Source organism: Sorex araneus, chromosome 3, assembly GCF_027595985.1.
Source record: "Sorex araneus isolate mSorAra2 chromosome 3, mSorAra2.pri, whole genome shotgun sequence".
Classification (NCBI taxonomy): domain Eukaryota; kingdom Metazoa; phylum Chordata; class Mammalia; order Eulipotyphla; family Soricidae; genus Sorex; species Sorex araneus.
The window spans coordinates 118814957-118829409 of NC_073304.1; positions in this window are offsets into that span (position 1 = coordinate 118814957).

The following is a 14453-nucleotide window of genomic DNA, read 5'->3' on the forward strand; positions in this document are numbered from 1 at the left end:
CACAGTGATTCAGGAAGAACGTTTCTTCATTCATCAGCCTGTTAACACATTAATTCAATAAATGTTTGTTGTGGGTGAGTGGCCCCTGTGCTCCATCCTGGCGGTGCTCAGGGGACCATATGGGATGCCGAAGATTGAACCTGAGTCAGTCGCATGCAAGGCAAGCGCGCTACCCATGGTACTATTGCTCCATCCTCTCAGATTGTCGCTGGAACAGGGGGCAGGACAGAGGCTGGGTCCCAGAGCTTTTGGAAGGAACCTCAGGGGACAAGGTCTGAGCATCCGGTTAGATACTGAGAGTCCTGGAGCATAGGACCAAGGGTGGGGATCTGGGAAGGTGGGACGCTGACCTTACCGACACCTGACGCGTCCTGCTTTTAGCATCTCTGGTTTCTCCAGGAATGGGCCTGGGGGAAGGCCACAGATGAGAGGGAAAAAAAAAAGAAGGAGCAGTCAGTCTGCCTCCCTGGCAGTGACAAACACTCCCCAGCTGGGAGAACTAAACCATTTTCCCCCCAGTCTCTTTTTTTCCCCCCCTGACAGATTCCTGCTTCCCTGTCGGGCTCGGGTTCCAGAACCGCTCCCTAAGGATTCCTGCTAGGGCCCTGCTCTGCGCTCGCCCCAGCACCCAGGACTTCCCGAGGATAACAGGGGTGGGGACAGCCCTGAGGGACTGTTCTCCGCCTCACTGTGTCCCAGGCGAGGCTGACTCGTGACTGCCTCCTCTTTGTGCATTCGATGGCGTGATCGTGTGTAGGTGCAGTTGTTCAATGTCTGTGCTAGCAGCTAAAGGCGAGGCCTCCCTGTGAGCTACTGTCAACAGTGATTTATCAAGGACATCGCACACCCACAGGATGCAAAGTCTTGGGAAAAAGAGATTTACAATCTAGTAGAACTGAAAGGCCAAAGCCATTTAAAAAATGATAAAATTCAGGGTCAGCCCTCCCCAGAGTTCCCCCCCCCCATCTGGGGGTGGGGGTGGGGTTTGGGCCACACCAGGAGATGCTCAGAAGATACTCCTAGCTCTGTGCTCAGGAATCACTCCTGGCAGTGTTCAGGGGACCATATGGGATGCTGGAGATTGAACCTGAGTTAGTCGCATGCAAGGCAAGCGCCCTACCCACTGTACTATTGCTCCAGCTTCAAGCCCCTATTTCTCCAGCCCCCTGCAGTGTTTAGGGAGGAAAAGGACAGAGATCAAGAGGAGAAGGAAGATGAGAAAGGCAAATAATGGGGGGACAGGGGTTGGGCTCCAGTTTTACTGGTGATGTGGGAGAGGGCTATCACCATATATCCAAAGCTCAGACTAAACAAACTGAAAACATGAGACCTGAGGTGCAACCATCGAATTTTGTAATGTGCCTGTCAAGGTGGCCAGTGGGGGTGGGAAGTGGAGAGGGAATCTGGGCACACTGTGGAAGGAAGTGGACACTGGTGGTGGGATTGGTGTTGAAGAATGTATTATATGCCTAAAACTTAACTATCAATAACTTTAAAATCATGCTTCTTTAATTAAGTAAAAAATTATTGAAAATTTAATCAGGGTCATCCCAGAGAGGGGCACTTGCACGTGCTCCACCAGGCTCCGTCCCAGCACCCCACAGGGTCTCTTGGGGCCAGCCAGGAGTCAGCGCGGAGCGTCAGCAGGTGTGGCTCAAAAACAGAAAACAAAAACAAAAAGTCCAACAGAGTCAGGAGAGATATCTCAGAGGTTTGAGATCTGCCTCACCTCATTCACCCCTATCCCAGCACCGAACCCCCAGGGGTGGCCAAAAACCAGAGTAAATTAAAGAAAGCCTGTTGAGAGCTCCTCTCGGAGAGAGACGGACCCTCTCTTCCCCTCGAACCAGCCTACCACCTCAGAGCTCCAGGCCCAGAACAAAGCTGGGTGAGCTGTGCTCCTGAGCAGAGGCCATGCACGGGCAGACAAGATCCTAAGACTTTCCCGGCTATTCTGACCCCAGAGGAGTGGGGGGTCAGATCTTGGGCACCGCCAGGAGAGCCTGAGCTTTGAACTGTCCCTGAAGAATTCATTAAGGAAGTACCTCCAGGCTCGGATGACGGTGCAAGTGGTAGAGCACGTGCCTGGTGCCGAGCAAGGCCCTGAGTAAGAGTCCTGGCACTGAATGGCCCCCAAGAACCTCCAGGTATAGTTTCTGGATAGGGGCTGGAGTGATAGCACAGCGGGTAGGGCATTTGCCTTGCACGCGGCGACCAGGGTTCGAATTCCAGCATCCCATATGGTCTCCTGAGCACTGCCAGGAGTAATTCCTGAGTGCAGAGCCAGGAGTAACCCCTGTGCACTGCCAGGTATGATCTAAAAAGCAAAAAGAAAAAAAACAAAAAAAAAACACCCCCAAAAAACAAGGATTAAAAAAAAAAAGGGGGCTGGAGAGAGAAAAGAGAGCACCACAGGCTGAAGATGTAGGCGAGAACCCTGGGTTTGACCTTTGGCACCACACGGTCCCCCTGAGCACTTCAGGGGAATAACTTCTGAGCATCAAGCTGGGCACAGTCTGCCAGGTGTAGCCCCAAACATAGAGAAATCCAGTGGCATCAACAAAAGCACCTACTTTCATGCTTGGGTGAGGCGATCTGAAGGCTAAGGGTCACATTCATTTCAAAGAACTGAGACATCACAAGACCAGTCATCCTCAAGGAGACCTGGGTCCCAAGCCCGTGGCCCTGAGCTTGGTTGTTTCTCCAAGCTACCTGGGAGGAATCATCTGCAGAAGATTTGGGCATGAGAAACATGAAATTTGCCGGTATGACAGAGACTTCAAAGCTGCTGTAGAAAGGCAGAATCACTTGTTTTTCCCCTTATGTTTTGGGATCCCACCAGACCAGTGCTCAAGAACCATTCCCAGCTCTGTGCTTGGGGAATCCCTCCTGGCAGTGCTCAGAGGACCCCAGAGGGATCAAACCAGGGGCAGCTGAATGCAAGGCAAGTGCCTTACCCACCTGGACAGTCCAGCCCAGGGTTACTGATAATCTGTGTGTTCACAGTTTGGTCAGTGGGGCCCTCACCCAGCAGGGGCACACATGTAGGCGCCACCTACTCCTCACTTTCCCCTCGCCCTACAGGGGAATTTGTCCAGGCGCAGACAGGCGGAGGCCGGTGGAGCAGCGGGCACTAGGACCCAGGGGCGGCGTCCCGGCCGGCTGAGCAGCCGAGTTCACAGCCAGAACACAATGTTCTCAGCGTAGCCACAGGAAGCCCGGCGAGGCCTGCGCATGGCCCTCCGCTGGGTGTGTTCTGCTCCCAGCCTTTTATTCTTTTTCCTAACCTCAGTCCCCACTTTCACATCCTGTACCGCGGCAGCGCTGCCCACCCCACCCAGCTGGGCCGGGCCGGGTCCCAGGAGAGCGTGGCCAGGAAGCTCTGGGCCGGCTGGCCGCACCTTTCTCCAGCCTTGCCTTCCTTGCTTTCCTCAATCGCCCCTTTGTGATGGGAACTTTTCGCTCAGACACCCGGGGACAAAGCTGAGTCTCTAGCTGCAGCGAGGGGCTTGGCCCAGACACAAGGAAACAGCTGAGGCCGCTGGGCGGTGGCCACCTCCTTTCCTCCCCAAGGCCAGACTCCACCTGGGCCTGGCCCGGCCTCCGCTGCCCCGGGAACCCGGACCGCTGGCCAAGTTTGCAGCAGCACATGCTATGATGTGGTTCCGAGTTTTTATTTCCACGAATGCTAGGATATGTTGTCCCACCAGGCTATTTTTATTGAATGAAACATTTTTGAAAAAAAAAAAAAAAAGCAAACCTCTGCAAAAATCAACAGCCTTCTGTTCCAGGGCAGGACAAGGTGAACTTTTCTCACTTCCTTCCCCGCAGCCTATCACTTCATCTGTGGTTTTTTGGTGTCACCCACACTGTGCTATGTTCAATCTCAATTTTGCCTCCTTGTTTTTGAAGCCGCAAGAGCAAGGCTCAGCTGCAGCAAATTGCAAGACTCCAGACTTGCAGAAGCTCATGCTCTCACCACAGATTGCAAAAGGGAGATCTAGTGGGGAGGTGTGGGGGCCAGCTGGTAGCCTCCAGGGATGGGTGGGTGCAGAGTGTGATGGGTGTGGAAAAGCCTTGCAAAGCCTTGCAGGGCTGAGCCCTGCTCTAACTGCACTGCTGGGGGTGGTGCACAAAGGGGCAGAGCGCCAGGTGGCAGGACGCATCTGCCTCCTCAAGAGAGCTGCCCTCAAAACTGAACCCACAGCAGACCTTAAGCGTCACTAATCCACACTGGCTCGCAGACTTCTATTGGATGGTCAGAGAGCTTCCTTGGGAACTCACCCCAGGCCTGCAGAAGATGTCTGTTGACTGGTTGCTTCCCAGATTTGGCCATGCTGGGGCATTTTCTTCGACCTGACGGCGCTTCCCAAAGCCACCAGTGTCTCTATTTCTAGGGATATCTGCTCAAGGCTTAGAAATACACCTCCCCTCCCCCTCTCCCCCCCACAGCTGATGCTTCCATGCCCAGGAGATACCTTTCTCTCTTATTTCTCTTTTCTCCTCCCTCTCTACCTCCTTTCCTTCCTTCCTCCTTCCTTCTACTTCTGTTTTTATTTTGGTTTTGGGGCCACAACTGGTAAGCTCAGGGCTTACTCCTAGCTCTACACTCAGGGATCGCTCTGGCAGTGCTCGGGAACTGTATGGGATGCCAGGGATTGGACCCAGGTTGACCGCGTGCAGAGCAAGTGCATTACCTGCTGTACTCTCTCCCCAGGCCCTCAGACCTGGATCCTAGCTTCAATTTTTCCAATTTGATGTGTGACCCTGTGCAAGCAACTTTTTTACTTGAGGCTTCAGTAGCCTCATTTATGAAAGAAGACGGTTTGGTCAGATACCGTGGGGATAGAATTATGTCCCTGTCCAGAATTCACATGTTGAAGTCCTAACCCTAGAACTTCAGAGTGTGATCTTACTTGCAGATAGATCTTGAGATTTATTTATTTTTTTTGGTGGTGGTGGTTGGGGAATTGGAAGAATTCTCCTAGACAGGGCTGGGGGGGGGGCGGGGCTGCACAGCTCTTCCTGCTGATGCCCAGCTGTGCATGCCTGACAGCTTAGTATTGGATACAGCAAATCTGCAGGCCATCGGGGCTACCTTAGTAGTGTTTTGTGGGCCATGTGGTGCCAGGGATCAGAAAAACCTTCTACATGAAAGGCACATGCTCCAGGCCTTTGACGATCTCCGTAGGCCCAGAGGTAATCACTTGGTTGTATTATTATTATTATTTTTTATTATTATTGGTTTGGGGATATACCAGGCAGTGCTCACGATTACTCCTGGCTCTGCACTCAGGGATCACTCCTGGTGGGCCTCTGGGGACCATATGTAGTGCCAGGGTTGAACCTGGGTTGGCTGCATGCAAGGCAGATGCCCTACCCTCTGGACTACCTCTCCATCCCTAGGGAAGGCAGTTTGTTTTTATTTGATTCTCCACCTTCCCTTCCTAGAGATAACCCTTTAAGAGGAGATCAGTAAGGTAGGCAGGCCCTAATGTAAGATGATGATGATGATCTAATGAAAATGGGAAAGTCGGGGGCCAGAAGGAATGAGTGCAGCGGCCGAGAGCCCCTGCCTTGCAAGTGGATGGTCATGAATTTGAATCTGCTGTGTTCCGCAGATGCTGTGCAGTGTCCTGGCAGTTCTGCTGTCTGTGATCTCCAGCACTGTGTAGACTTTCTGGTTACACCACAGCCAGCAGTGTGCGAGCACTGCAAAACTGGAGTGAGCAACCCAATGGGTCCCACAACTTGGGAAGAGGTGTGAGCCCCAGTGCCAGGAAGCAGGGCCCCAACAACCACATGTGTGAGTGCCACAACCATAACTGTGGATCCCCATGAGAGTGCAAGCAAATGACAGGTGCAAACTCAGTGGAGAGCACTATGGCCTGAATGTGCAAGCACCACAGCCACGATGTGCCACCCCCAGTGAACGCGGCAGCTGAAATGGTGTGAGTCCTGCACCCAGGCACGTGTGCCATACCCACCCAGGGCATCACAGTGGACATAGACGGGAAGGTCTGAAATACAAAATTAACTTCCTGAGTAAGATTGGGAGCCGAGGGGCTAGAGCGATAGCACAGTGGGCAGGGCGTTTGCCTTGCACTTGGCCAACCCAGGTTGGATTCCCAGTATCCCATATGGTCCCCCGAGCACCGCCAGAAGTAATTAATTCCTGAGTGCATGAGCCAGGAGTGCAGTGCAGAAGTAACCCCTGCATCGCCAGGTGTGACCCCCCCCCAAAAAAAACCCAAAAAAACCAAAAACAAAGAATGGGAAGCTAAGCACAGACCGGAAGTGATGCTGGGAAGAGGGTCATCTCCAAGGCAAGGAAATAGAACTGGGACACATCCTCACGGCTCCCAGAATCATGAGACAAGTAAGTCTGTGTTGTCGGAGCCACTCAGTTTGCGGTGTGCAGTTCTTTGACTGATGGACTGCTAAGGCCCCCTGGTGGGGGTTCTCCCAGGCATCAGTGACTCGTGTGGGGTCTTAGCTCAGTGCCCCATCTAGAAGTGGCTCACTCTCTATTAACATGATGAACATTCTTAGGGGCCTGCGTCTGACTCATGCCTGCCCCGACCCTTGGCCAGAATGAAGTGTGGATTCCAAGCCCCAGACCTCATGACCATCACACCTCTGTTCATTACTTTATTTATTTTTGGCGGGGGGAGTTCAGGGGGACACTCTTGGCTGTGCTCAGGACACTGTACTCAGGGATCACTCCTGACGGTACTCGGGGACCATATGCAGTGGTGGGGATTGAACCTGAGCAGCTTTGAGTAAGGCCCACTGTACCATCTCTCCAGCCCATGTGGTCATTATCAAACCTTTCTCATGCCCCCCACCAGGCAGCTATTAACCCTCCGTGTCTCCAGTGGCACCTGCCGGGGCCCAGCCCCTTTGAGTAGAAAGTGCGTTCTGCTCACAAGACCAGTGGGGCTCAAAAGAGAGTGCTGATGCTCGGATGGGTGTGTGTGGTGTGTGTGTGTGTGTGTGTGTCTTTTCGATCTCTGAATATGACAGTCTACAGGGTTACAGAGGGCTGTGGCACTCTGCGGCAGAGTCTGTGTGCCTTAAGGCCTAATGAGGACCCCCTGCCGGTGGGCTCCATAGCTGAGGAGGCTTCCCTCTAGGGGGCCTGGTAGCTGGGGCGCCCGGGCAGCAGGGTGTTGCCTTTGTCCTTGACCCCCCCCTTCTCCTCTCTGCTTCTCTTTCAGTTATTGCTATGAATGCTCCTTTGTCCCAAGGGATGGTGTGTGGGGTTTCCAGAGGTCAGAGGGCCTGGCCTGCTGTGTAGCAGGAAGCAGGCTTGCAGAAGGGACCTTGAGTCTTCTCTGAACAATGACATGAGTCCTGGGAGAGCTGTCTTAGGTCCATCCATCTGTCTGTCTGTCCGTCCATCTGTGCTTGGGAGCTCAGTGACCCCAATTTTGCAAAATATCCCATATTGACTGATTTTCAGGGATCTGCTAAAAACCCAGTAAGTAGCGTCTGACTTCATAAGTCCCCAAACATGACCTTTTTGTTTCACTAAACACACGAAAAGCCTGGACTCCGTGTGGTTTATCTTTAAAATATCAGCCTGGAGATTTCTGGGAACGAGAGTGGGAGAGAGGGTGTGGGCGTTTTCTGCAGGCTTTCTTTCGGGGTCAGGGAAAGGAGGAGAAACCGCTGCGGGGGAGTAGCTCTCCACAATGTTCGCAGTCTCTCTGTCTGATCGTTTCATGCTGCCTCTTCGCCCGGGCTTTGGCTCGGAGCCCAGAAGGGAGGCTCCTAGAACCCTCTCTCAGCCCAGGACATCTGCCTTTGCCTACCAAGTAAATAAATACAAATCTGTCAATGCTTAGTTTCTCGTCAGAGCAAAAATAACGCTCACCACCTAGTGGCCTGCGTGGATCTCATCTGAAGAGTTAGAGCAGCTGGGGAGTGGGCGTGGGGCCATCCCGGCTAGGTCCCCAGGAGCCTGCGTCTTGAGTGACTAGGAAGCTGCTATGCTTAGCTGCCCCCTGGTGTGTGCAGTGTGTGTGGGGGGAACGCTTTTCTGGTGGCGGTGGCAGGTGGCGGTGAGTGTTGCCCAGAGGCCCCCATCCCCAGGCCGTTTGCAGCAGCGCCCCTGCGGCTGTCCAGACGCAGCCCTGCCTTGGGACATGCTCTTCCTTGGACTCTCGCTGCTTATCTGGCATTTCCATTTCCCTTCTCGGTCTGGCCACTCAGACTCACCGGTCAAGCTCAGAAATAGGCTCATTTGTTGGGGTGGGGGGGGATTTTCCTGTGTTCCTCCCCTGTGTTCCTCAAGTGGCCAGTAAAGATGAGAGCCGTGACCTGAGGGACTTCTCTTTGTCATGTCCTCTCACTGGTCTGCTTTTTCCCACTGGCCCAAGTAGTTTCCTGGGGCTGAAGAGATAGGACAGCCGGTAGGACACTCGCCTTGCATGCCTCTGGCCCAGGTTCAATCCTTGGCACAGCGTATGGTCCCTTGAGTAGCACCAGGAGTGATGCCTGAGCAATACTGGGTGTGACCCCCTAAAACAACCCAAAACTAACAAACCAAGTGGTTTTCCACCCTGGTTCTAGAATCACCTGTGACCTCTGACCTTAGACTGATCGGATCCCAGGAAGGTGTCCAGGATCTGTTTGCATTAAGCTTTTTCCCCTGGCACAGCTGGAAGGATTCAGGACTTACTCCTGTGCTCAGGACTCATTCTTGGTTGTGCTTGGGGGCCATCCATGGTGCGGGCACCTAACCCAGGTCAACCCTATGAAAGGCAAGTGCTGTCGCTCCAGCCCGGTTACATAAGCTTGATTCAGAGGCCAGCCACAGTTGGGAACTTTGCCTTTCTATATGTTACTGGAGACAGATGCCCTCAAGAAATGTCCCACCTTTCTGGTTTCTCTCCGGTAACCTCTTCTTATTTTCACTTCCTTCCATCGCTAGCAAGACTGACCATTTGCTTACCTTCTTGCTCTTACTATGCAAAACAATAACCACGGAACTCTTCATTTTTTCCATTTTCTACTGCTGGCTGGCTGGGTGCTGCTGGTGTATGTCCCCAAAGACCCAAGACATTGCAAATTCAGGGACTCTGAATTTGGACTACATCAGCTGCCCACTCTGGGCAACTGTCAGCCTCTCCCACTCAGCTCCCTCCCAGCTAACCTGCTTCCTCCCTGCAGGCCAGCCTGCTTTCCTGTTCACAGAGCAATTTGGGGTCATCAGAGGGGAGCAGGTGAGGCACCCCACATCAGCTATTCAGCACCATCTTTTTCTCCCTCTCCAATCCACCTGGGCCCAGGATCCTAGCGCCTCCCCCTTCCTCAGGGACCTGATGCCCTCCCTTCCCCCCTTTCTCTTTGATCTCTTCCGTCATCATCATCAGATGTCTTGGCTGTGGCCCCTTCTTTTCACTGTCACCACTTCCTGTCCTCTTATTTTTGCCCCACTTTGAACTTCTCCAAAGTGTTGCTTGTGGTGTGGGACGGAGTGATAGCACAGTGGGTAGGGTACCTGCCTCGTACTTGGCCAACTGGGTTCAATCCCTGGTACCCCGTATGGCTACCCCTGAGCCCTGCCAGGAGTGATTCCTGAGCACAGAGCCAGGAGTAACCCCTGAGCATAACTGGGTGTGCCATCTTTCTACCCTTTCACCACAAAACAAGCAGCTGGAGATAGTCCAGGGGTTCGCCTTGCCTCCCGCTGACCCTGGTTTAATGCCTGGTATCACATCAGGGTCCCTCGAGCACTGTCAGGAGTAGCCCTTGAATACAGAGCCATGGCCTAAAAGCCCCTAAAAAAAGATAAAATAAAGAAGCATTTCTATATTAATTTTTTTGTTCTTGGGACTTTGGGTCACTCCAGGCTGTGCTTAGGGGTGCTACTACCCAAAGGGCGGGCTGGGGGGTTGCAGGGTCATTCCCTCCTCGGAGGGCTCCCATGAGATGCCAGGTGGAGCTCAGTTACCTGAGGCGATGCCTGCCCTGGAAGTTGCCCCGAAGCTAGCGCAGCTCTGAGCACTGCCGGGTGTGCCCCCCGCTGCCCCCCAGCATATCAAACAAAATTAGAAAGAGCTCAATTTCCTATCTGTAAACCAGGGGAATGAACTCAGTGATCTCTAAAATTCTGAGACTCCTTGGATGGGGGCAAAGAAACGAGGCTGGGGAGAGTTCCGGCTGCCGGCCCTTCCCCATTCCTTCTCTCCCTCCGCGCTGTCTCTCTCCTAAACTCGAGTCTGGGACATAAACAAACACATCTGGTGTGTTTGTCTTCTTTCCTCGACCCAAGACCTGATTTTCTCAAGTATCTATTAGTTAAGCTTTCTCTCTTTCTGGGGGGTGGGTAGGGTGGGTGGGTGTAGTGTGGAATAGAACCCTGGGCTGCCTACATGTGACAAACGTGCTGTAGCTCTGAGCTGCACCCAGCGCCTGGCCTTCTATTTCTGTGGTGGAAAGGCTGGGTCTAGGCTGGGACTTTGGTCTGTTCCCTGGAGCCTTTGTAAGAAACCTGAGACAGCCGGGCTCTGTGGGCGGAGGAGAGGGGATGCAGGGTGCTCTTCTCCAAGTCTGCTGTTCCTGGAACAGGCATGGCGTCCCGCGACAGGCGGCTCCTCTTCCTCTGGGTGACCTGCACCTCCTGGTCCTCTTCTTGGCCTGAAGGGTTCACGTTTCTACCAGTTTCCCACTAGGTGCTCTGAGTGGGCAGGGAAGACTCGAGGACTCACATCCATGCCAGGAATGAGGAACCGGACTGGTAGGCAGTGGACAAGGAAAGAAGGGTCCTGGGCAGGAAGGGCTTAAGAGTTCCAGACCAGTTTCCCCAGGCAGAGGGACTAATAATATACTGAAGGCTCCTAGTGAAAACTTGGGACTTGAGTGCACAGCTGGATGATTACGGGTGAAGTCAGAAAGTAAATTTTTCTTTTCTTTTTTGGTCATACCTGATGCAAAGGGATTACTCCTGGCTCTGCACTCAGGAATTACTCCTGGCGGTGCTTGGGGGACCATATGGGATGCTGGGAATCGAACCCAGGTTGGCTGCGTGCAAGGCAAATGTCCTACCTGCTGTGCTATGGCTCCAGCCCTAAGAAAGTAAAATTTTTGTCTATGTAAAAGCCAGTTTCAGGGACTTCCATTTCTTTGTTTGTTTTTGGGTCACACCTGGTGATGCACAGAGGTTACTCCTGGCTCTGCACTCAGGAATCACCCCTGGCGGCACTCAGGGGACCATATGGGATGCTGGGAATTGAACCCGGGTTGGCCGCGTGCAAGGCAAACTCCCTACCTGCTGTGCTATTGCTCCAGTGCCCAGGGACTTCTATTTCTATCTCATGGCCACAAGACACAAGTGGTCTGGAGTTATGTGTCAGCTACTGGGCAGGGACAGTCATGGCTCCTGCAGACTTCTGTGTAGCCAATGAATGGAAGGCAGAGAGAAGGATCTAAAAGACAGTTTCCTTGCTTATGAACGAGAATCCTGGTTCATGATCTGGATCCTGAACCTTTTCTTGTCCTCAACTGGACAAAACTAGACTGCTGTTGCTTATCTTTTTCTTTTTTGGTTTTTGGGCCACATCTGGCAGAACTGAGGGGTTACTCCTGGATCTGTGCTCAGAGATGACTCCTGGATGGGCTTAGGGGACCATCTGGGGTGCTGGAGATTGACCAGCTGGGGACTGAATTTGGATGGGCTCTGTGACAGGCAAATGCCCTCCTCATTGTGCTATTTCTTGGTCCCAGCCTTGGTTCATCTCTGGTGAGCTCGAGAGGCAATTGACTGAAAGTGCTCTGGAAACAGAAACACTTCTGTTCTATGCACAGAAGACAGATGTCTGGGTGGGGCTGGCCACTGGCTCTCAACCTCTTCCTTCTTGCTCTCTTGGTGTTCCTGAAGCATCTGCTACATTTTGACCAGCCTGGACCTTAAAGGGTTATGTAGAACTGAACATAAAGAGGCTCTTTCTTCATTGTGCCTGAGCTGCCTTATCACCAAGCAGCGGGAAGATGCAGGGAGAGTTGGCGATAAGCTTTATTTCCTTCAGGTGGCTTAGGAATTTTCTTTATTCGTGGCACTGAATTGGCTTCACAGAATGCAAGACGGTATTCCTGAAACAGTGTCTGCTTTAGAGTCTGACTGTGAAAAAGGGATTCAAATCAAGCCTTAGCCATTTCCTGACCTACTTAGCGTTGGCTAACATCCCTGTTCTGAGCTCTGAGGTTCTCTTCTCTACTAGGAGGTATTGCATACCGTATAGCACTATTGATTTTTTTGTTGTTGTTGTTTCTGGACCGCACCTGGTGGTGCTAAGGACTTACTCCTGCCTCTGCACACAGGGGTCATTCCTTGCAGGGCTTGGGGACCATATATAGTGCTGGGGCTCGTACCTGGATGGGCAAAGCAAGCAGCCTACCGTTTTACAGCACTATTGAAAAAAGGATAATTAATGCATGTGAGTGATCAGCATGTTCAGTGCCAAAATGACAGATGAGCAACAAGACCAAAGCATGGTAATAGGAGGTGTGGACGATGAGACATAATGACCACTGGGAAGATACAGAGAGGGAGGGGGTGTCTTCCAAAAACACAGGGTTTATTCCCGGCGAAGCCGAAGGAAATGAAGAGCACTGTGAGTGCTTCAGAATACTCTGTTCAACCCTAGAAGCCCTGGAAATCCACTTGATTAAAACAGAGAAACAAGTTCCATAAGTCCAAATATCAAAGGATAAAGATAAGACTGTCGTTGTTGTAGTTACACAGGTGAAACAAGAGAAAGAGATAACTTCTGTCAGTGAAAATCTGGCTTATTGCAATACAGGCATTCTGACTTTTCTCTTTGGTAATTAAGACAGCTGATGTTAAAAAATACATTCAAAAACTCAAGTGGTGGAACCAGAGAAATGGTACAACTTGCCTTGCATGTGGCAGGTGCAGATTTGATCCCTGGAACCCCATATGTCTGTCAGGAGTGATCCCTGAATGTAGAGCCAGGAGTAAGGCCTGAGTACTGCTGGGGCTGCCCCACCCTCTTGCCTCCCCCCCCCCCCAAAGAAAAGAACTCAGAGGAGAACAGGAGAGATAGTACAATCGGGTAGGGGGCTTGCTTTGCACATGGCAGACCTGGATTTAATCCCAGCACCCATATGGTCCCCTGAATCTATCAGAAGTGACTCCTGAGTGTAGAGCACTGTCGGTATGGCCCCCAAACCAAACCCACTCAGTGGTTTTCAAATATGAACTTGTTTGGGTGGAGAAACACACACACACACACACACACACACACACACACATATTTGGGCCACAACCAGCAATGTCTAGGGGTTACTCCTGGCTCTGAGCTTAGAAAATTGCTTCTGGCAGGGGCCAGAGCAACAGTACAGCAAGAAGGGCATTTTCCTTGCACATGAATGACGCAGGTTCAATCCCTGGCAACCCATATGGTCCTCCAAGCAGTGCCAGGAGTGATTCCTGAGAATCGCCAGGTATGACCCCCAAAACAAACAAACAAAAAAACCCAACCAACAACAACAAAAAAATTACTCCTGGTGGTGCTCAGGGGCCACATGGGACGTCAAGGACGGAACCTGGGTTGGCACGTGCAAGGCAAGTGCCCTATCTACTGTATTATCACTACGGCCCCTGGATGGAGAAATATTATTATGGAGCTGGTGGGCTTGGGCTAATTTCTGTGCTCTGGTTTGCTTCAGAGACGAGAAGAGTTGCTGAATCATCAGCTGCATACCCCACTACCCCAGAGCTGCTTCTGCATGGGCAGGTGACAGGAACAGTCCCTTAACTTTCCTAGATTGAGATTCTCTACCAAGGCTATGAGGATGTTACCTTCCTGTCACGTGTTCAAACATTCCGAACTGAGGTGAAGACCATGGGTACTGGGTTATGTTTATTTATAATTTAGCAATTCTAAATGGGTTTGGTACAAATTATTAACGAGAAGGCAAATGTCTGAAGCAAAAATCCTCCTTTGTAGCATAGACCTATGGGTGAGAACAAGGGAAAACTCTTAGTTTTTTTTTGGTTTTTGGGTCACATCAGGTGATGCTCAGGGGTTACTCCTGGCTGTGCTCAAGGGACCACAATGGGGTGGTGGGGATTGAACCTGGGCCAGCTGCATGCAAGGCAAATGCCTTATCTGCTCTTCTATTGCTCTGGCCCTGGCAACTCTTTGCTTTATAGGTTTCCCCTACCAGTGTTAAAAGCTACATATATTTATTTATTTGGGGCACCACCCGGCAGTAGCTCAAGTGTTTTTCTTGCTCTGTATGTGGGGGTCGCTTGTGGAGAGGACCTGGAATCATGCAGTACTGGGGAAGGCTGGTGGGCCTCTGGCCCACAGAGCACTCTGGCAACCTGCTTACCTATCTTTCGGGCCCCACACAATACTGGTAAGATACATTCAGACACTTCTTTAAAGAGAAGTGTCCCCGAGGTAAAGCAAATCTAC